We start from the raw sequence: 25,056 nt of genomic DNA on the forward strand, positions 1-25,056 counted from the left end.
GTATTGATATAAATATCTGAATGGTCTTCTGACTAAGCCAAGTGAACCAAATATAAAAAAGAAATGAATTACATTTGTAAGAATTTCGATTTGCCACTCACATATGTAAGTATTATAGAATTTATTAAGCAAACTTTTAAACTATTTACGAGCAGGGGAATTCGCCCTTGCATGTTTATTTCTTAGATTTAGACAGGGTATAATCTCGCTGGGCAGCCTTTTTTGAATTTTTTCCTTTAGTTTTTATTATTCACTGCGTATTGATTTATGACCTGATACTGAAGGGAATTGGCATCTTTTAGTTAGCTCAGCTTACTGAATGCTACCTCTACTCCATCTCCAATTGGTCATTTAAAGTGCTACTATAATTCCTACAAATTCATTAGCTCTCTCAACTTTTAGAAGCCGGACAAAGTTTTGATATTAATTTTTATTGTTTGGCATTGCTGTTTCCACTTGGAATGTACTATTGCTATCCCCCCTTTGATCCCAGTTGGCTGGCTTTAAAAACGCAAATTAAACGCTTGCGGCTTGCCACAACTGCGTTTCTCTCTCATATATTGGTGCCGCTTAATGCTTCTAGCTCGGGAGTACATTGTTTTTCCATTTGCGCGGCTCGTTTAATTGCAAACCATGCAAAATGGTCTACGTTATTGTTGGCAACTGTTGGCTCCGACTGTGATGGGCTGGGATGGTTGGCTTAGCTTAGCTTGGCCTGGTTTGAGTTGGATGGGGTTGGGTTATTGCTGATGTTGCCAGCTTTTCGGCAGCGTAATATCTAATAATTTCGCATTTTCTGCGTTATATTAGCCAGCAATTTGTGGTCTTTGCAAATTTGTACAACATTCAATTGGGGTTATGGTCATATATAGATAATGCTGCATCATCATCAGATTTTAATGCAAACTACTTAGTTGAGTCTCTATTATTCCAATAAATTATCTATGTTGGAAACTCTATATGTTGGAACTCTATATATTCAAGCTTTTAATATACCTATCAAACTTATTCCTCAGCAAATTTGCTTGCGTGCCTTGGCAAGGCAAAGGACATTCCATAGCATGTCCACAAAATGCCAATGTAAATGGATCAAAGCGCATAAAATCGAATAGCGACAGGGAAGAATAATGAAAACGTATTTTGTACAGTGAAAAGCGTTTTATTGACAGTCGTTAAAAGCGGCCGCCCGTAATTTAATTTAGAGTGTAATTAATTTTGTTTATTATTTGCCACGAAGCCCTTAGACAGCCTAAACAAACCCCAAGCCTGAACCTTTATGACCTGACCCTGACAACAGCTGCCTGGCAGCCATTGGAAAAATGCCTGTATATTTGAAAAGGTCAAATTTCTGTTGAAATTAACTTTTGAAACTGTTTTTCAGTCAAAAGTTTTGTGCTCGAGCTTTTATTTATCTGCAAATATATTTTTTTATGGTTTAGGTAAACAAACGAGTTAAGTTTGGTTTAGTTTTGTAGATTTTTTAGTTTTTAAAATATGCTTGAAAATTAGATTTTGATTTAAAAAAAACTTATAGCAACGCAACTGTTTTATACAATTTTTACCCCATATGTATTAAATCCTTCCTAATGGTCTTTAAGTATAATTTTTAAATGCTGGCTAATAGACTTGTAAACGTGTGGCTTGTGTGTCGGTTAACTCCATTTATAATCCACAAGGCAATTACCAAGAAGTGGCAGACAGTGTCGCAAGCACCTCGTGCAACTGGCTGCGGTCCAACTCTGGTTTGACTGTCCTTTAGCCACACTCTTTAGTTGGTTAACTCCACCTACATTTGTATGAATGTCACGCAAATGCTGTTAGTTTATTTTATTGGACCATTTTTAGCTACACTTCGGATGGCTACTTGGCAGATTAAGAATCAAGCAATTCAAATGTGACCAGAAATAGCTTAAGTTGATTTAAGCGAATTGAATAGAAAACTCACAAGCTCAACGAACGCTCTAATTGCCCCAAGACCCACATGAGAACTGCAAAGAGATGCGCAGGATGCAACATACTTTTACTTTGCATAGATTAAAGCGTGTGCTTGTGCGCTTCTTAAGGGATTAGAGTGACATCGTTTTCGTTACGTTGCATGTTGTATCAATGGCCGGCAGTTCATTTCAAAGGCAACTGGGGAGAATCGGTCCCATTCAGGTTTAGCAACTCGGTTCACTTTGATTTATAGCTATTAAGTTGGCTGCGATTCAAGGCTGCCGACAGTCGATGGCCAATGGCGACCTTATCCTCAGCCGCAAGCCAAAAAGGTGGATGTGGAAGTATAGGAGCTGGGCGTGGTTGGCTTTGCGGTAGACACAATAGTCTGGGCCGCGTCTTCTAAGCGTCGTTTATCTAATGCTAACTACTCCTTTGGGTGTCTGCCTTGAATTAAAGCATCCTTAACGCCTAACTCAAATGGCACCAAGACTTGCCGGCTGGCCAGTCCTCACACAAAAAGACTTCAACGACGACGACGCGTCGCATAAAAAATTCATTCATAAAGTGGGTTTATCTTTTTCACTTCTGCTCATCGCTTCACCCTTCGTCATGAAATTTAAGTTAATGGTCCTTTTGGTGGTCGAAAAATTTGTTTAGGGTTCAATGTTTGTTTTTTTTTCATGTTTTTTTTTTTTTGTGCATGTTCCATTTTTCAATTTATGTGCCGCATATCTAAAAGTTTCAAGTTGCGTAATTCCTTTTGTTTGGCTTCTCTGTTGCCTAATTGAGTTATAAGAGCTCGGATTTGTCAATTTGCAAATGGTCTTTAATCTTTAGAAAAGCGCTAATTGCTTTTTATTGACTTTTATTCGGTATTCGGTAATCATATTAATGCGTTTCGCTGGTAATTCAAGCTTCAGTATCGGGCAAAAGCTGCTGTGCCACATTTCCTATGTAGTATCTGTCTACACCCTGTATCTCCGGAGCAACGAAGTATTTCTCAGAGCGAATAATATATTTGATACAATTGCGCTCACTTTCTATATATTTATTAATCAAATTATTCATTCAGTCAAATCGTGAATGAAAAGAAATGTCTTTTGCGACTTCCCATTATGTTTGGAGTGGGAGTTTGTTGTCTATTATTAAAATTTGGTTGCAATTCATTTGGCTGAATTACTGTGGCTTTCATATGCAAATCCATACAAGATTTCTGTTATTTACTGTGTATATTGCGTATCATTTTCTATGGTTTTCCATTTATCAGCTATCCTCTCCAAACCTCGTCCAAACCCCACAATTTGAAATTCAATTTAATCGTGCGTTTGATATGAGTTTCAAAATTGCTTGTGTAGGGCACATCAATTGATTGAATTCTTCGTCAGCAGGCTCGATGGGCGGGGGACACGCCTCTGATTGATTGTTGCCAGCTTTACAGAACGACCTTCACAACCATTTTACTATCTTCGTGACAGGCCGGCGTTTACCTGTTCGTTTGCGTTTACCTGTCACCCTGATTGATGGCCAGCGGTCAGACACGTGCCTTCAACGCACTTCAAGATCATTAAATGAACCGTCCAACAGTTGGCGAGCTTCTCAGTTCAGTTAGCATCATTCTGAGTGTCTTCACGGCTTAGGCCCTGTTAGCCACATTTAACAGTGCCCCAAGTTCACTGAACCGGCAACAAACTGACGAAAAGTCTCCAAAATGTAACAGCCGTCAATTGACATGCTGGCAAAAAGTAAAAGTTGCCAGCCAGCCCCAACTCAAGGTTCATGAGAGAGAGGGAGAGAGTAGTAGAAATGGCAAGGGTAAGGCAAAGTCTGGCAACGACACCGTCTGTGTCTGCTAATTAACCACAGGAAACTTGAGCAACATTCGCTTGAAGGGCTTAAACCAGACATAACACAGGTGTGAAATACTCGTATATGGCATTGTCCTTTGGACATGGATCCCTTTGACTTTTACTTCTGAAAGTTTAAAGCTATGTTAACTCCTACATAACATATAAAGTATTTTATATCATAACATGTTAATCTCTCATGCATATTTGTTAAGGCACTTCAGTTCTGGACACGGGCGAATATTACACAATTTAATTGAAATTTTACAGTGCAATAATCCAAATGGTCAGCTTAAGCATTCAAATTTTTTACAGCTCAACTATTTCATTTGAATGCCAGTTTGGCTTCATGACCCACCTACTCACTCTTTAGGGTCTTCGTCACAGCTGACAACAGTTGGTAATATGCTCGCATTTGGGTTAATTGTAACAGCCTGCCAATTTATATAGCCATGAAAAAAAAAAGAAATGAACAAAAATTATTTGAGCGGAAATTAAATTGAAATTGAACGCAATTCAAACAGAAGACGTTGTCTTCCCGGACCCTCCCCTGCCAAATGTAGGCAGAGGTAAAAGAAGAGAGCATAGCATTTGGCGTCATTTATGCTTTTATTGCGTATATTAAAATGTTTACACTTGAATGGGTGCCGAATAGGCAACAATAACTCGATTATGATAACAAGGTCGCGTCGCCAAGCAGCATCTGGAAGGTATATCTGTATCTGATGTATATATATGTTATATACTTGGCAACAGCGACTTTTAGTCAGCCAAGCCACGCACCAATCTTGTCTACTCATGAAAAAGGATTTTTTTAATGTCCTTTTTGACATGTTTGGGTCGCTGTCAGAACGAAGGTAGCATTAAATTTTTTGAATTAGTATGCAAAGCAAAAAGCAACATACGAGCTGCCCAGTCAAAAATCCTCTTACAAGCGTTGTATCCAAGCACGTACGTGTGCCAAAAGGATTTAGAAATGGTTTCATATCTAATTAGGGCTTTAATTCAAGGCATGACAAAAATCTGAGCGCATATCATCCCGAATTGAAGTACATATTTAAAGATCACTCAAAGTGTTAAGTTGATTTCATAAATGTCTAATTTGAATTTGAGTTCCCTCCGGTATTAAGTGAAATGTGTCTGGTAATTGTTTTGTTGCTCTGCAATTTGCTAAGCCCATTAAATTTAATTGTTTAGCCATCAGCCAATAATTACGAGTACACAATTCTCTAGTCTACATGAAAAACAACAGCCCCCCGATAAAATGTTGATGTTAATCGAAGTGAACAGCCAAGACAATTAACTCAGCTAGGCTAGTCCATCGTCCTTTGTATTGCATCTGGCCGCTCGACCGTATAGCTTACTAATTAATCAAAACAATCAGCAACGCATTTTGTTCTCATGTGTATGTTCACTGTACAGTGCCCAAAGGCCAAGAGACGACCTCGTCGGCGTCTGATCCGCAAACCACTTTAGTAGTTGGCGCCTCGGTTTTCCCTTTAGATTTTGCTGGCCTCAGTTCAATGCGCCTGTGGTGGCTCATCCGAGACACTTAAGCTGGCTCTTACTATTTGTTGGCATTCCTTTAAGGATGCCTAGGACGCCCCATATTAAGTTCTAAACGTGCCAGCCAACAAAGATGACATGTGAAAGACTAAACAAAGCTCATTTCTTAAGTGGTTCTCAGTTCTTAAATGACTGCAAATTGAATTGAAGCTGAAATTACATCTAATTAAAATCTAGTCATTGAATTTCGCAGACGACATATTGGCTAGCAACCGAAAGCTCAAGTTGAAAGTGCAAAGTAAGTTTTTAATATAGTCTTCATCTCCTAACAGCCTTAATTAATTATATAAAATTAAATATGCCTTCTTTAAATTTCTTTAAATTAAAATTTAAAAACCTATAAAATACTCTCTCAATTAAAATAGGTCGTAAAAAAAGGATTGAATATGAACTCTTTTTAATGTACTTTTGATATTTTAATGGCGGATTTCGTCTTATATTTAAAACGTTTAGACATTATTCTTTATATTTTTCATGTTTTCCAAATGCCTTTATTCCATTTTGTTGTCTTATTTATGCATATTAATGTCATGCCCCCAATTTTATCTGTGGTCTCAGTTTCTTCCAATTAATTTAATTATTGTAAACAACTTTTTTATTTGCTTGGCAATGCTCGATTCGCTTTTTCAGAACCATTTCAGTTTCGGCATGTAATTGACCCATGTCCATCAGGCAGCAATGCTACATCATAAAAAATCGAATGTTTTTGCTGCAATTGGTTGTTACGCAGAGCCTCGCAGTCGATTCGTGATGGTTCAAAATAAAAATCCCATACAATTGCATGATATTTTTATGACTAGACGCTAAAATATTAAGTGCGGAATGATCGACAGGCCATAGAACAAAGTAAAGCTAGATCCGAGTGATAAATTGCGATGCACTCAATAGAAGTTACGGGCTAAGTCCGCACACAAATTAATAAAGCCAAATTGCGGCTTGTCGAATTTAATTTAGACTCTCAAATCTGAGATTGGGATGCAAGTAAGCCAAAGAAATTTGATTTTAAAAATAACTCGGCGGGACTCCTTTGAAAATCTTTACATGAACGTTGAGTGGCGCCCCGTTTCGTCGCCGTGTTTTGTATGGTGCTGTCATGACAGCAAAAACAGCGGCAATAGCAACGACCACGCCCCATATCCTTATGACGTGCAGAGATGTTTTTCACATAATAATAAAAGAAAAGCTGCTTACTATGTATACATATATACATATATATGTGCCTGCATTTGGGGATGGGTAGATACCTCAGAGTGCCATTCGTTCCATTGCCTTTGTGTTGTATTCTGTGAAGTATTTGCACATTGTCCTTGATAGGAAGCGGCAAGCAGTTACGTTTATTGAGGTGTTTCTCAAAGCAATTCAGCTCTTTGATATGCTACCAAACTTGGAGGAATGTTGCCGAATGAGTATAAATTCGATGGCTTCCCACTGTGCACAAAATAATGTAGATTCCGCAAGGCACGCGCAAAAGTGTTTCTAAACAGACCATGTTTCCAGCTTCTGTCTGTATGAAAAATATTTAAAAAAAAATGCTGTTCATTCTTTTTTCAATTGCAATTGCATTTTACAACAAGTTGATAACAACATTTCGAGATATTTGGTTTAATTGGCATTATATAATTTTTTTGCTTTTGCGGTTGTCAGTTGGCAGCAATTTTGCGGTTGCATTCATATGAAAAAACCCTCCAATAATATTATATCGATTGATATTTTTCAACATTCAAAAGTAAAACCAATTAAAAAATTCCAACTCAACTACAATAAACCAAAAAATAAGTACAAAAAAAACCAAAAACAATTGATTGTAATTTAGTGAACTTTCGTGTAATGTTTATTATACCCTGTACTCACTTTGAATGGGTAAATGAGTCTTTGACCCCATAAGTAATATATGCTTGTCATCTTCAAAACCCAAGTCGATATAAACTTATCCCTCTGTCTGTCCGTCCGTATAGTATACAAATGTCTGGCACATTTCACTTTTTCGCTATTAAATGTTTTCTCAAAAAATTTAAAAAATAAATGATCGTATCCACCATTTTAAGCTTTAAATAAACGCAAATGACATACTGATTCCATACAAATTTCGGAGAGATCGGACAATAAACAGGAAAGCATTTCCCATTCATGGGATTAAGGAAGGGAGTACTGCTGTCCCGCCCATGTTCATATGCTTTTGCATTTGTGTGGTTCAGGGTATTTCCTAGTCAGCCACTGCCAACTTAAGGACTCTTGCTTGTTTTTGCTGTTGCATGCTGTGGCCAACCACAAAACGTGGCAAACCGTGATCAATAAAGTATCTTTAATGTTGTGGCAATGAATTTTATTGTATGCCTGGTCCGGCGGCCATTAAATTGATAACCTCATGAAAATATGACAAACTCTATAGGCCAACCAGTTTACAGCTGCTGGAAAGAAGAGCTAAAATAAACGTCGTTAGGTTCGATATTGCTGAGGTGCATCTTTATAATCAATTGTTTTAAATTAATATCAATTAACATTGCCATGTTGCGGTCCCTTACCCAGAGACACTACCTTTATTAAACGCTTGTAACGTTTCCTTTGAGTATTTAGCTTGCATATTAACTTAGTATGCTTCCTCTTCTGCTATAGTGTCTTTGCTGATCAAGGTCGGACAAGCCGCAGCATTGCAAACAAACAAATATCAAGTTTTTCCATTCTCCAGTTCCTATTTTTTCCGTCGTGTTTGTTCGTAAACATAAACTGCACACAGCTGCAAATATAGATACAGATACAGATACACCTACATGGGCCGAGGTTGCCACGGGCAATATGCGTTTCCTTTTGGTTTAATTACGCTTGCAACAAGCTGGCAACCCTGGTTGTTGGCTGCCGCTGTCAACGGCATCAACACGTACGGTAAAATTTCTGTTTAATTTCGTTTTCATTTCCGCGCCACGCCGTGCACTGGAGGCCAACTGTTTGGCTAGAACATGTTCCAGGCAGCTATAGAATCGCGTGCGTTGGGCGGGTGGGCAGGGACTGTGGGGCATGGCACGTTCCAGCAGCCAATCAATTCGACAATTCAAATACATACAACAAGCAGATATCGGCGATAGCAATCCTTAAGCATATATACACACACACACACACCCACAAATACACACATTCATATATGCATGTTTGCATGTGCCTGCCAGAGGGTGGCTATACCACAGCATCAGGGGGTAGCGGGGGTAGCCGGGGCATAAATTTCATTTATATCCTTTGGCTGTCTCAGCAGCCATCGCCAGAGCTTCCCGGCCGCCATTTATTATTCAACGGAAATGAGCGCAAAAACTGCGCCTCATAGGTACGTGTGTGCTCGTATGTGTTTGTGAGTGTGCGTATTTTATCTACCCACGCTCTTCCCCGACCCCTACCCATATCTTTGTATATCTGTAGCGGTCTGCCTTTATTGTTGCCTGCGGACGCGTATCGCTTATGTTGAGAATTAAAAGAAACTGTTAACTCTTCTGCAGCGACGCTCTGCGGAAGTCGCAGCGAAATTGCCAACATCCGACAAAAGAAAGGAGGAAGACCAGGATGAGCAACAAAATCAACAAACAAGTATTGTGAAGAGTTACACGTGTGTACTCAGAGAGAAGCCAATCAAAGGCGCAGCTACACATCTGGATTCATTATGGAGCTGAGCTCCTCCTGTTCAGACATTCTGCTTGCGATGTCAGGCGCTGCTTATTTCCTGAACGCCAACGCGATTTGCGAATTCTTAGGAAGGCATAGACAAAGTTGAACTTATTTTGTAAAATACTAATGGAAATCAAAAATAGAACATGATTTTCCTTTTGATACACAATTGTTTTGTACAGAACGTAATCTTTGTACATGGTAATGCGTGGAAGTTTAAGGAGACCTGGCACGATAACCAGAAAGTAACCAAGCAGTTGCCAAATGTAAAATGTATTCACTTTGTCCTTAACCTGCACATTAGTTTTATATTCCATAAAATTAATTAATTAAAACATTATTCATTAAGTCCTGTAAATCCCTCATTTCTCAATCGATTGTCTTCGATTATATTAAAATCCGTTCTACACTAACATCCAAGAAACCATTTTATTAGCTATACAAGTGACTTGTGGCAGCTATTAAAATCAAACATAAAGAATAACTCGAAACAGACTAGCCTTAAGTCAGGTCGCGTTCGAAATTGTCAATTTGTTTCCCATTTGCGCCGCAACGTATGCAACATTCGGCCTCAAAGGAGCATGAAAATTATTCAGACGCAACTGCAACCAAACACCCACGCGCACGCACTCAAATATATACAACTAGAGATATACCCACGTATATGTATATTTATCATACTACATATACTATATGTTGTGAAATCTTTCAGTTTGTTAAAACATATGCAAAACGAGTATTTCAAATTGCCGCATGGCGAATGAGCGAATAAGAACAAAATACGAATGTGAATTACGCATGGTTTTTATATATAGCTCCAACTGAAATGCAAATTTATCTTTGCCCGTGCGTATACACTTGTAAAGAGCATTCACATGATGTCAGGCAATTCGCAACACATTGAAAAATGTGTTTGTGTGCTAAAGGTAAAAAGCAAGCACTTGGTAAACTTGGTAAAATTGACTAGTTCAAACAAATTTCTGTACGTTCATATAGCTGCCATAGAAACGATTGATAGAATATATAATTTCTTTTTTTTCTCCATATGGAGAAGAGCATTTAATCTTTGGCATATGATTTTACTTATTTTTGTAGTCTTCGCTGATGTAGCCGTCACCGTCACCGTCATCATCAGCAGCAGCATCAGAAACACGAGCTGAAGCGTTTGCTTGAAATTCATATTTCGAATGCCATTTTCTTATGACTTATTATATACAGAGGCCGATGGTGGGTGGCGCATGGTGCGGCGGCTTTGTCCGCGTCCCAGGCATTTACCTGCTGTTTGCGAATGCAAATGCTGGACAATATTTCATTTGCATAACGCAATTGCAGAGATTTTTGCAACGTGAGCATCGCATGTGCGTTGCAAATGTGGATTATGAGCAAACGACAGCACTTAAACCTCTGGTAAAGCCGGAGCATTGGGGAATCGGAAAATCAAAGCTGTCAACTGAATCAAAGTGTGCGCAGAAACATGACATATTAGTTGACACATTATGTGACGCATATTAGTTAAGTGCCAATGCTCAGGGGGCCATCGACAGGTATCGACTATTCAAAGCGATCAGCAACTGATGTGTCTCTAGGTGATTGCTGCTGTTAAGTTAGTTTCGGATTAGTTTAACAACGCACCGGAGCGCGTATACCTACGCAGGCCCGGAGGCACGCTTCCCATTTTGGGCGACGACAAACACCCGCTTTTATTGCAAATTGAATTTGCTGTGTCACGTCGTCAGCTACTTTGTCAATAATTTTTTGAGTTTCTAAACTGCCATAGAAAGAACATTTTTGCTAGTTTCACTACAGGGTGCTTTAAAATAAAGGACTGGCTTAAGAAATTAAATGGAGTTTGAGAAAACCACATTTATTCTGCCATTAAAAAAACGCTTTCAGTAAGATATTAGATGCCGCTATTTTTTCTCGTTTTCTACGAAAATGTAACTTCATAAATTATTTATTTACAATCACTTTAAAATAAAACTAATATATAGTCTAAAGAAACTGTATTCGGATCAGATTTCGTTTAGATCACTTACACACGATAGGAAACTTCTTATTATAAGCATCTGGAATTTACTAACATTTATATGCTATTAGTCTTTAAAATCAATGCTAGTTTAATTGTTCATTCTTTGGAACACCCTGTAAAATGAGTAGGAAGTCTACACAACTGGGAATATGAGTATTTTTGTAGCCATAAAATGCAGCTGCAACTTTTTCGCCTTGGCCAAGCTACAACAAAGAACTTGGATCTATTGTTATTCGTGCCGTTGGTCACTTGGTCATTGCACTTTGAGGGCGCCAGTTTGGAGCTCGCTAGTGTGTGTGCTTGTGAGTGCGTCAGTGTGACCTAGTGAACCCACAAATATGCGACACATGGCTGGCCAAATCGCCATCAGCTGCGCTGCTCGCATTGTCCTGCCGTGTCATGCCGTAGCCGCCCGTGTTCTGCACCGTGTGTTCCATGGCGGCCATCATTTGTCAATGTCGTCCACGCCCTAAGCACACGCAACCTCATCGCCATCGCCATCGCCATCGCTGTTGCCATCATCGAGTCTCATGCTGCTGCTGCCCCTGCTACCGCTGTGGCATGTTTGTTACGCGTAATTCCTCAGCGACAGCAAGTGTGTTGTTTTGTTGTTGTTGTTAATATTGACGTTGTTGTTGTTCTTGTTCCTATCACTGCTTCCCATGGCAATGCATAAAATGTACACACTTGCAAGCAGGCTGCCACCTGCCTGGGTTTCTGGCACCGAGTGCACCTGCTCTCTGTGGCCAGTGTCTGGTGGCCAAGGCCACAGCAGGAGCTTAGAAATGAAATGCATACCCACAGCCCTGATTTTGTTATTATGCAGTGCCTGTTACTCTAATTAGAGTCTCTTTGACTACGATCGACTTACATCGACACAAGCTTTTCATTCAAAGTTTCAAATTCTCTCTAATTGATGAATATTAATTTTGAATGACAATTTAATGCCTCCATTGGTCTATTACAATTTCTTTTGTTAACATTTTTAGCTATAGCAATCAACTGTGAGAGATCTGAGCAGATGAGTAACATTTTTAAAGCGATTGAAAAAAAATACAGAGTAAAAGAAGGTAGGACTCATGCCCACTACATTTTTGTATTCGCTTATAAAAGATTTCCAATTATGTCCAGGCTATTGCAACAATTTATATAATTTGATGAGAGCAAAGCCATCATGTTTAGTCTGTCTGTCACGCTGTCATTCTGTCACTTTTGTATGCAAAGTAACCACAGCCGCAAATGTCTAGCAAAACTCCGGCCACAAAATGCCGCACGGAGCAACACACTAAAGCTCATTAAAAAACTTGTCAAAAAGCAAAAACAACAAAACGTACAAAAACCAGCAACGATAAAATAAAATGCGATGAGTGAAAACGCCATTCTAATTGCACGGAAAAACCGCAGCTCCCCAAAAACCCGACGTGCGACGCAGAGCAGGCAAATGAACTTAAAGCCAGGCACAGGGACACCATAAACCGCTCAATTATAATGCCTTGGAGCGGACCAGGCCCACAAAAAGTCGTTATCTGAAATATTTGACATGTGTCTGTCGCTCGGAGTGGGTCACTGAGCATTAGGCGGGTCGTGACAGCTACCACAAAACTGAACGCGTTGCAGTAGCTGGGAGCTAGGTGACCGGACCACGCTTGGACAAGCATTCGCATTAGGAGCAATTAACAATCTGCTGCGAGGACATAAAATATACAAAATTCACAGAGTTCAAGGTTCAATGGAATGCACGGCGTATGCGTGATTTTTAATGGAACTACCCAAAAGTATGCAAGGAAAATTTTTAAAAGCATATTGACCAATGCTCGCACGAACTAAAGCCGAGTGGCTAACGCTCTTGGGTAGAGCATGGAAATAAAGATTAAATACGAATTGAAAAACCACTGAGTGTGAGATGTATTCCAAGTGCTCAACCATTTCTAAATTGTTAATGAGGCTACAGTGGTCGCAGTGTGTATTCAGAAAAGTCGCTTTGAATAGTGCCTATTAGGTAACTTCGCCAGGCGTTCATGTTTATTTTAAAAAATCTTGCATAGAACAATTGATATATATAGGGAGAGAGAGAGAGAGAGAGAGATCATCTGGTCCACCCAACTGCAGTAATAACAGAATAGTTCAAATGCCAACTTGACACAAAAATATGAAAAACTTTGTTGCCATTCGTATGAGCCCCTTAGCCAACTTTCAGCTATAATCTCCCACACGCAGACACAAAGCAAATGAGTTTTTAAAAGCGCGTACGTTGGCTGGGTGGGTTGTGTTTGGTTGCGGTAGCAACTCTAGTGCTATTGCTGGGTTCAGTGCATCCGCTTGGCTTGGTATTTTTTCATTTCTACTGAAGTTGGCTGGCAATTTATGTCATGCAGGAGTTGTCAGCAGTTTGAGTATATAACTCGGGTGGCGGCAACTTTGATAAACTTGATAGGTGCAAGTAGTTTTCAGATGTTCATTTGATGTGGTACCTTGTGGATGATGACCGTGGCTGTTGTTTGTTAAAGCTGTTAAGCTCAAAAGGAATACAAAGCAAAGATATGTCTGAGGTTTGTTCAGTTAGTTCTTTAGCGTATCTGCAAGAAAAAGTTGTTGGCATTTTGTGACTAAGCTTAGCTAACTACAAAAACTACAAAAGTGTCGCAAACTGAAAGTTAAGTACTCAAGCACTCTGAGTGGCATTTAAGTAAATCTTCATTACAATTCCTGTTACTTGCACAAAACTAGGCGAACATTAGAATATAAGCCGCTTAGTCTGCTCAACTTTAGCATTTTTACCAAATAAGTGTATTAACGTTTAACTAATAGTGCCCAATAGAGGTATGGAGCTCATTCCCTATGATATTCTACCTCACAGACTAGTTCGAGTCTATTCAAACTTGTCCCTTTAAGACGCCCACAAAAGGCCGTACAATGCCACTGACATTCACGCTCTGTTTGCCGTCAAGAAGCAACAGCAGCGGCAAATGCGAAATAAAATAAATATTGACAAGTGAGTTTTCGTGATTTATGTGGCATGACTCATCGGGCGAAAGTGGAACTGGATGAATTTATATGGCGCGAGCGTTGAGCTGACGCGAATGCCACGACAATTGCCAGACTTTTGGGCAAACAAGAACTGAATATTTGCACAATGTGGATGACAGCCCACATATACATATCCACAGGCACTTAAATAAAACATCAGCAAAGTGCTGGGAGGACAGTTGGGTCAACCATGCCGACCAAACACCAGGCGACTAGAGGCACAGGCAGTGCAATGAACCAGCACCAAAGTGAGCAAGAAGCATATGCCCGGTAAATGCAAATCGTTTGACGTAGTATGTGGTAGCCCGGGTGGGCGTGCTTATGGTCAACTGCTTCCCCAACCCGCTGGCACTTTCTCTACATATATTCTCGCATTTCGGTCAACATTCATTTGGCAAAAAGAGAAGCATTCACTTGTGCATGTCAATCATTTTTTGACAGCCAACGGCACAGCCAGCACACACATCCATCTGCGCCTCAGAGGCATCTACTCATCTCTCCATCTGCAGCTGCAGCTGCATCTAAACAGGCGACGGTTGACAACCAGACAACGCGTCGCAGATTTGATTGACAAGCTAAGAGACTCTAGAATTTGCTGTGTAGCTTATTTTAATGCACTTAAATCAGTTTCACACATTTTTAATGCAAATATCCATGGCGTTCAATTATTTGCATGCCAAATTAATAGCTATGCAAATTTACATATAGCATAATTTATAAAATTCATGACTCAATTACGAGATGTCGCCATAAATTCGTGCAACACACTAAACACCTAGTAAATTTACATGTGCATGTGCAGCATCTTTTTTTTATGTCTGCCCCAAAAAGTGGGTCCAACAATTAATTAATGTACAACGCGTAATTATTTTCGCTCGTATATTATGGTCAACATTAATGTTTTTATTTATTTTTTTTTTTTTTTCGGCAACATTTATGTGCATTTAAATTTTAATGTGGGCAGAACAAGACTCGTAAACAAAACGCTGGCAATAAAAGTAATATCAATGCTGGCATAATTACTACAGACATTATATATATTGCAGGGCCTCGCATTTAGTTAGAACTAACTATTAAAAGCGACCAATTCAGCATAATTTAATTTTGAACTCTATGTTGTTTAGAATGCGACCGATTGTTAATTAACTGTTCGGGAAAAGCAATTTTCAATAACCACAAACACTACTGGCTGAAAAGGGGCGACCTTTCGTTAGCATATGAAAGAGATGTTAATGTCATTCGCATGAACACATAATTTTTGACATTAAAGGGTTTCCGCTTAATTATTTGTTCATGGCAAACATGATATGATTCGGGCAATTCGTAATCTTGTAGACTTTTAAGGCGAAACTCAATATATTCAAATATATATTTGCAAATGACTTTAAATGTAACCCACGCAGGCATGTCAAACTTAATTTATCATAGAACTTGTCGAAAACTTTTGATAACACCACAACGAAACATTTGCTAGTAAGAGAGAGGAGCATTGTAGGAGCATTAGACTGAAATGCTAAAAAAAAAAAATAACCATGTGTTTAGGTGTAGAGCGTTAAGTGCTGAAAAGGCGTTGGCATCCGCCTTGTCTGCATTCCCAGACGGCCTTTCGAAACCGCACGCAAACTTTTGCAAAATATCAACAACTTTTCGTAGCCAACCAATATTCAATTTTCGCCCAGTTGTTTGGTTCTATTTGAATAATTTGAATATTTTAGCATTTTATGCTTTAAATACACCCTTTAAAAGTTTTCAATTGGTTCAAAGAGCTTTTTCTTACTTAAGAAATTCATTATAACATTTATGACAACCGGTTCTGGTTCTTTGGTTCTTAATTGATAATTGTTAAGTCTTCTTGAAAGTGTACAAAATGCCCTAGAAACAGAGCCTGTTTATTGCGCTAATTAGTGTAACCAGGCTGGCAGCTGACAAATGAGCAGAAAGCCAACAAAAATGGTCAATATTGCTTCCACTTTCTCCTCTTTGGCTTCAGTAAATTCAATAAAAGACATTACGCAAATTTTGAGCGCAGCTCAAATGAAAACATTTTTAATTTAATTTGCGGAACCGACAATTCAGAACTGTTGACCAACCAACCAGTTGTGGCCTTTATTTAATTAAAGTTCTTGAATTTTACTGCAACTAGGCCAAAACGGGTTGAATTTGAGTACGAATCCAGGCCAAAAGCCCCGAGCCCTCAGACCCGAGCGTTAAGAGTCCATTGTAAACACAATAAACAGCTCAACCGAAGGGCCTGTTGCCAGTGTACTCTAAGCACTTTTCAGTGTCAGCGTTAGACGATTTCAGGATGCAAGTTCTACGCCCAGCAGTATAAAAGCGGCTAGCAGGAATACGAGCAGGCAAAGGGTGTCGGAAGTTCAACCAGAAGGATTAAAAGTTTTGCTCAAAAGGCGAACTAAGGCATAGTCCAAAGGACAGTTGCCACATTTTCGAAGCTATCTCTTCTGGGTGTTGTTTGAATCTCTAGACTTCTCCGTGTTCGCTATGCTGTTATGGTTTCCTGCTGCCCTAATCAAACTTTTAGACCAATAGCTAACAAAAAATAATCCCTTTGCTTCGCATGGAAATTATTCTGGTTTGAAAAAAGTTGAGCAAACAAGCTACAAGATAAATTTTATATGTTCTAAATTACTTTAAAAACAATTTCTAAAAATACGCCTGCACTCTTAATCTCTACTTTTACGCTTTCCACCCATTAAAAGGATATGAAATTCTTACCAAACTAGTGCGTAGATGTTTAAACATTAAATTAAAAACGGTTTAGAGAGATTTTAAGTTAAATCCCAGATATAAATGAAAGTCATTTAGTCGCAATGAAACTTTGTGGTATAATTGAACACACGGCACTATCCTGATTTTCAATAAAAATTGAATATGCTGTAGCAGATATTTATAATAACTTACCTGTTTAATCAGACTAATGAGTCCCACAGCTGGCAGCATTCACATGTAAACCAAATCAGTTTGCTTCCAATCAATGTGCAATCAACAAATGTCCTACAAAACTAACAGTGCTGATGCCGGTTAACAGCACGCTGTAAAGTTAACAGCAAAACTGCCAGCGAAAGTGAAAGTTTACCGGCAATATTACTTATATAGTGAGTATAAGAGAGCAGCAGTTCAAATGGGTGACTGCGAAAGAGAGACAGAGAATAACCAGCCATGTGCCATTAATTGTTGAAACACTGAGAAAAATTGGCATGAGCGAAAATATGCCGGCAAGTATGTGCCACATATACATATATCTCGTTACACTTTTATTTTGAAGTAGTTTTTAATTTTATAAATCGATTTTAGTTTTGAGAATGCTAATATTTTTGATTTAACAAATAATAATTCATATATGAAACTCTATAAAGTTTCGAAAACATTTTCTGAAATAAACACTTTTTATTCTCTAAAGTTAAAAGATTATATATTTTAAGTGTACGATAGCTACACGATCGATAATAATAAATATAGCTCTGGCACTACACTTACTACACTAACACATACATATTAAAACGGAAACTTACAGAAGTATGTATAATAGTTAAGACAAATGAATATATAACAAGTTTATGAACGCATTCTGTTTATCTGCCTGTATTTCAGATGCACTTGAATTGCCCACCAAACTATTTTTCTTAGTGGAAATGCAGCGCGAATCATGCAAGCAGCAGCAATGAGGAGAAAGAGAAAATGCACGAACAGATGAACAACACACGAGCATACATCTGGCCAATTTGCCGAGCCAACACGAGGCTGCGCGTCGGGGCGGCAGCTCTGCAATCGGGGGCGTCCCATGCACCACAACAACATTCGCCGGCAACTGCGGCGCGCAGTATGCAAAACAAACCCGAAACGTGCAGTTGGCATTGGCATCGCAGCGACCCGAACCGACCGCAGCGTAAAGCGTAAAGCGGCCCAAAGCAACAGTGCGTAGATCTGCCAAATCTGCGACGGCAACGACGCTGGCAGCGCTAATATAAATTAGCAGAACGCAGCGAAAATAAACAAACAATTCTGCAGGCAGTCGGACACAGGCAGCAGCACAAATAATTCAGACAGTGAAAAATAACAGAGAAATTCGGGAAATTCGAGAAATCACAGAAGCGTTTGCCAAATATTTTGAGAACCTCAAAACTATCAAAAAAAAAAAAAAAAGAAAAGAAAAAGTGCGTGCTGCTTGGGAATTGTTCAGAAAGGAGTCCACAGCCCGCTACGAAGATGGGCCGTGTGCCAAGGCGGCAACTGGCGTCGCATAATAATGGTAAGCATCAAATACGTTTGTATCTTAAGCAAGTTTTACACGTGGGGGGATGGCCGAAGAACTCGGCCAGTCGCCAAACAATAAAAATGCCATTTTGGAAGGGTCCTGTGCATTGAAATTTATCAGATAGCTACAATTTGTACGCATAACAATTTATAACTGTTGAATGCGAGGGTAAAGCACTGCAAATCTGATGATGATGTGGAAACTGCTTGTGACTAGAATTTGCAACTAGAAGGAGTAGAAATAGTATTAAAAGAAGTAGTCGTAGCTGGGCAAGCCTTTAAAAATACAAAAAGCTCTCTACATAAAGGATTAAATAACTTGAAAAAATTTTTACAAATTTAATTTTTTTAAGATGGGTCTTAAAATAAAGTTCGAAATATAAAAATTATATTTCATTTTATAAAACTGGTTAAATCTTTTTACAATTTTTGCCCCAAAGCAAACAAATAGTTGCTTCATCCTGGCATAGTAATGGTAGCCACTCGACATGCTTATCAGCTTATTGAGTGCAGCAAGCCGCACTTGTAAAAAACTAGCCCCATTTACCAAACCGAAGCCCCATTCAGCTAGAAGGTCGTTGCACTCTCCTTGACAGACAAACAGACAGACTGAGTGACGCGTTCCCGACTGATGGCTGTTGGTTGTTGGTTGAGTCAAATGTGGAGCAGCAGCAACAGCAGCATCAGCAGCAGCAAAAAGGACGACATGGGCCAACGAAGCATTCAGCAGCTGCTACGCATGTAATTTGTCAGACAGATTTCTTTTAACGTCTGCCAAGGCTCCGCGCCCACTCCCATGCCGACAATCGACACCATCACACACGAGGACATTGCAACCAAAATGTTTCCTTCCATCACGGCTGACTGGCTGGCATTTGGATATGCTTTTTGAGCCGGGACATCTAGGACTTAGGACACGACAGAACGAACAACAGACATTAACATTTCAGTTCAAATGATGTGATAAAATGTAAGAAACCAATAGTTAAGTGTGGACGACCAACAGATGCCTTATATCCTATTGCCATGCAACACAAGGATATGGAATGAAATTTGTTTATTTAAAATTAAGGACATGAAATTGCACTACTTAATATGATTGATGAACAGACGGCCGGCAATCACTCAGATATTGTCCCTGATCAAGAAAAATCTCCATAAGCACAACCTTGTACCTTCACTTAAGCAACCCATCGACTTTTTACAGGGTAACAAGCAAATAAGGGCCACAATCGACAGCAGCTCGGGGGAAAAAAAAACCAAAGACCACACTTCAGCGAACCTGAAAGCCAAATTCCAGGGTTCAAATCTGCTTGACAAAGTGCATAGTAAATGCGTATAATTTGATGAAACCGGCGCCTGCCGTAAGCCCTCCTTCCCTCCATCCACATATCCGCATCAGGCAAATAGTCAACGCAAATAAATAAACAAAGTGACAAAATTTCCGTACATGTCAAAGGCATGCTTGCTCTTTAAAGATGATGCTGAACATAGAAAACATTAAGCAACCGTGCAAGAAAAATGTTTTCCTAGTTGAGATGCTGTTAAATTTCTAATAGAGTTCTTACTATATTAGAGCCTGGTTCCGCGAATATTGAAGCAAGATTTTTCTACACTTTTTTTAACATTATGAAAAATCATTCCTTAGCTACAATAATCCGAATAATCAAATATTTATTAATTTTTTCTAGATAGAAAAATAATTTCGAAATTATAATTTAGGTTACATTTACAATGTAAAACAGAACCATTCACTTTCAACTTCAACCCAAAATTCTTGTCTTTCTAATTATTTGACTCTTCATTAGGCTAGTCCTCAGATTAATTATAAGTGCAACTAGTATATCACGTACTTATCCATATTATTTGTCATATATGCTCTTTGGGTACTCATCACTTATTTAACGGTTGCACCCGCCGTCAGTTAATGAGATATTCAAAGCTGCTGCTGAAAACTTTTGAAATTTTGCCCCACTGCGGAAACTTTTGCAATTAATTACGAGGAGACCTTTAAACCGATCTATGAACGGGATTCGAAGGGTAGGTTGCACGTGGCAGGTGGCAGCGGCAATGATATACTTGAACTATTATGTATTAAAGCTTTGGCGTCGGATATGGGGCAATTAGATAAGATAAGCACATTCAAGCTACCGCAATTAGTTGCGACTCGTAAATGAAAAGTGAAATGCAGCCAACACAAGCGCAAAGAAGGGCAGCAGAAATCTAGAGGCATGGAGCAAAAAACTAAATCATATCCAGCTGTTAACTTTCAAGGCAAACATTTCAACATGTCCTACTTGTCCGAATTAATGAGACACGAACCACCCAGACGCAAATAATGTATTAGACGATAAACTAGTAATGAGAAGTAATGAGAATCCAATAGCCATTCAGCCCAACTGATGATATGGCCCTCAATAAATGACTTATTCGCAGTTGAAAGGGTTACTTGAAGGCTAGAAGCCGACATGTGCTAAAGTGGCAACAGAGTGTTTGAAAAACTATAAAGATGGAGAAAGATGCAAAAACAAAGTAGAATTTTTGCTTTCATTGCCATCATTGTTTTATATTTTTTAGCATAACCAAACAACGATGGCAAGAAAAGCAAAGAAGCCAAAGAGATGTATTAAAAGTGTTGGTAAAAAGCTAACAAAAACCTTTGCTAGACAGAAAAGCGAAGAGCAGAAAATATCCTAATATTTTTTTACGTATTGCGCTCGAAATATGATGTGAGAGGTTCTTATGCATACGACAGCGGGAAAACCTAATGTAGATACTTAAAGGAACTTGCTACAATGATTTTTGAAATTAATTTTCCCAGTAAATTAATTCTTTAAATAGTCCTTCTGTGAGGGAACCAAAGCTATCGTTAATTTCTACAAAAATGTAATATACCAAAATACTTCTACCTTTATTTTTTCTATTTTTTCTTTGTTACTCTGTTAAGTTTTAAATAACATATTTACAGAGAAAAATCCAAGTCAAGCACACTGAACTGCTTCCTATTGTGATTGTTAGAGTGGAATAAAGCATTTCACTGCCAAAGTGCTCTAAAAATGAAATGGAAATAGTTTTACAATATTAAGATCTCTTGTGGTTAATAAGCATGTGGGAAACGTCAACATTTTTATAACAAATTTCTAAGAATTCTTCAAATCATGCCAGTGCACAGTGAACATTATGTCCCCTGTTGTCGCACCTGCGTGCACATGCAGAGCAAAACCAACTAAGTTTCCTTTTTTTTTTTTGCCTTCAAACTTGCCACAACTTTTTCATCAAGTTGTCGTCAACCATTTGCACCACCCAACGCTGCAGTTTGCAACTGTATCCAGTTACGATAGAGCTCCCAGCCCGTTGCCATGATTAATGTTCAAATTAAACAACGCCAGGCTGACGTTAATGACGACAAAAGCGAAGCAGCGACAACAATAGAGCTAACAAAAAAATATGAAAAAAACGTAGCTGAAAAGCCAGGCAAAGTGCTCGTCACATAACAAAACTGAAAAAATATTACCATAAACAACAAAGGGTTATATGATGATAATGAATGCCCAACACTCGGGTGACTCAGTGCCGTATTGGGGATTCAAGTAAACCCATAATATTTGTATTAAAACTATCTAAACGTAGCTATTATTATCACAGCTCTTGCTAGGTAAATTACTATAATTTTTATTTGATACAGCAATTCAATATATAGCGCCAAATTAAACTAATCAATCACATGAAATCCTGATCAATTAAATACTCCATTAGTTGCGTCAGATATTATAGAGTTCGATTAGTTTTCATCTGAAACGCTCTAGGCCCGCCTTCCCACCGTCCATATGAGTCATGCGATCAATTTCGTTCCGCTTCCGATTCGATTTCGCAATTCAATTAGCGACCCAATGACGAAATGAATGATTGTCCATGAAATGGAGGTGACAGACCGAGTCCCCCGTCAACTTAGTCATTATTGATTAGATTTTCTGAAATGAAACTAAAAAAAGAGGAAACGACTACAACATCGGTGTGCAGCGCTGATATGATACGATACCAGTTATGCAGCACTGTTTGTGCCGTCATGAAAAAATATCAATTAATTAATGGCATGATTTAGTGTTAATTGAGCGTCAATGCATTATATTATGGTTGTATGTGTTCAGGCGTCACTCGTAGCCCTCCCTGGGAGCTGCCATCTTAGCCCGCTCTCACTACACGCTTGGCTGCCGCTGTAAAGTAATCAATTTAAATTGGATGTACATCATATTTTCATTGCTTCTGCTTAAATGAACTCATAAAATAATTGAACAACAAATGGCTGCAGGAAGTAGCAGGAGGGGGTGTTGCGTGTATTGTCTAGGTTGGTCATGGCTACAAATATTAAAAATACTTCAATGAGCATTGTGAGAAAAAGCAAGCAAAACAAACAACAAAGCTGAGTGCACAAATTGGATAAACAAAAAAGGGGAAAACTAATAGAAATCGACTTTGAAATATCCTCACAAAAATAAAATATAGTTTATATTGGATTTAATGCAGTTAATAAAACTTATAATTTGCTTAGATGCCAACTAAAATATATATACAAAAAACACAAAAGTACACAAAATGAACTAAATATTGCTTTAAAATGATATTTAATTGCCATGAATATATATATTAGCAGGAAAAATTTCCCGTATCCTGAAGAAGGTGATAAGCTCACCAAAAAAAAAACCAAATATAGTTGAAAATATTGGTAAAAATTAGAGTGTTGCTTATGACTATTTATAAGAACAATAAACCGTACCTTTTGTTTATTTTATGTATCAGCTACCTGTAACTGAGACATACACATTGTGCGCCAAATTAAATATTCCCAATTTCGGCCAATCGATTGCTGGGTACACAAACTTGGCAGACTGTCATAATTAAATGAATAAATAACGCCGATGGCTGACTAAGTGCATGAAAGCATTGTTGACCGAGTGCCATTGAGCAACACCAATAACCAACAACAACATCAACAACAACAACAACAACAACAACAGCGACAACAACAACAATGCATATGTTGCTATTATAATTAATTGGCCATTCATGTTGCTAATTGCATTTCTTGTTAAGCGTCAAACGACTTTCGAACTGGACAATTTGCTTTGACTATCGCTTGATTTGATTTCGATTTATTTATATTTTTTGATGTTGAGTCAGCTGTAAATATCAACACTGCATAAATACAAATTGATGAACTGACTGACTGACAGGCCGACTGAGAGATAGACAGTCAGGTGGGCATTGGACAACATAAAAGGCGCCACGTGCCAAGCATTTTTCCTGTTTATTCCAGTCCGATAATTACACTTGAAATAATATTTGCAAATAGGTAAATAGCATTTCCAAGCAACTTCGATAGAAACGGAAATCAAAGCAACCTATTTTATAAGGCAAAGCAAAAGAATACTCAGAGCATGGGGCGTATAATTGATTTTATTGATATTTGGACTGAAAGACAAACAAAAACTGCATAACTCAAATAAAGAATTTATTTACAGAAATTATAGCTTTGAAAACATACTTAAAAAGTTAATGCGCTATAACGTTTATATTTAACTAATTACTATTAAAATGTTATAAAATGTGAATACATTCAAATAGTTACGAGAAATGTTTGAACAGTTTGTATTACAAAGTTGCATTAATTTGAAACAATCATAAAACATGAAATACTTTGTATGCATAACAAAATATTGTACGCTCCGAAAAATACAAAAACAATAAAATCAAAGCCATCGCCACTAAACCTTAAACAAAGCCAAGCAAAGAGCTGACAACTAGAATACAATGTAAAAATTCAACAGCATCCAATTAAAATGTGGCTAGATTTTCGCTTTTGTCAAAGCCATAGAAACCAAAATAGGCGAATGACAAAAGCTTTTACATTGTGGCAACAATTGCAAACTATGTGTGTGCGTGCTCAACCGCGTGCCACGCCCACTAGCCGTCAATTTAAGGCCAGTGTAACATATGGAATAAATGCGCTTCGCTCAATTATGGAAGTCAGTTCCAAAAATGATGTTAAAATTTTCGAACGGAACTATCGAACCGTGCACCGCGAACAATACACATAACCAGCAGATGGGCGGCTATTAGGCCGAGGGCGTGGCAATATATTGCTGCTAATTTATGCAAATTGCGTTATGTGGGGGTCCGATTGGTATTAGGCACACGCACACAGCCATCCGTAGAGTGCACTGCGGGGAATGCATTCGTTAAGCGCCTTAAATAATACTACAAAATTCTAATTTTAGCCTTGTTGTCATAGTTGTTGCTGGTACTAATTAGCCTAGAACGGCTTAATTTATTAAATGAGAGATGGGATTTGCACTTGGGTAAAATTTTCCTGAATTAGGAATTCTTGGGAAATATTATACGACTTAGCAAGAAAATGGAAAGTAAAATTATTTATAGTTTATTTAACGAGTTTTTGCCAATCTTTTAATACACTTTTAGCTCGTAAGCATAAACCAGTTCGAAATAAATTTAAATTATTTGTAGTTTGCCTCAAAGAGTTGTTTCGCAAGTAAATTAGTATTCCATAACTTCTGGTCACTGACAAATTTAGCAAGTCCTTTACAACCTTAAATATGGAAAAATTTTCCTGGTCCGAAAAAGCTATTCCGTTAATGTTCGACTGATAAATCACTTGGTACGCTCAGCAGCGCCTCTCACAGGCACCTTAGATTAATACACCATGGAGTAAGA

The 25,056-nt window shown here is 38.4% G+C and overlaps 1 protein-coding gene across 4 annotated transcripts in view; it reads left to right on the forward strand.

The window, feature by feature from the left end:
• Positions 1 to 25,056, forward strand: part of AstC-R1 (Allatostatin C receptor 1) — a 171,336-nt gene that overhangs the window by 138,503 nt on the left and 7,777 nt on the right. For all 4 annotated transcript variants that reach the window (XR_004303507.2, XM_002048337.4, XM_070207975.1 and 1 more), the window contains one exon: positions 17,665 to 18,322. The gene's annotated coding sequence lies outside the window, so the exon portion shown is untranslated. The remainder of the gene's footprint in view (positions 1 to 17,664; positions 18,323 to 25,056) is intronic.

This window comes from Drosophila virilis, chromosome 3 (assembly GCF_030788295.1).
Source record: "Drosophila virilis strain 15010-1051.87 chromosome 3, Dvir_AGI_RSII-ME, whole genome shotgun sequence".
NCBI lineage: Eukaryota > Metazoa > Arthropoda > Insecta > Diptera > Drosophilidae > Drosophila > Drosophila virilis.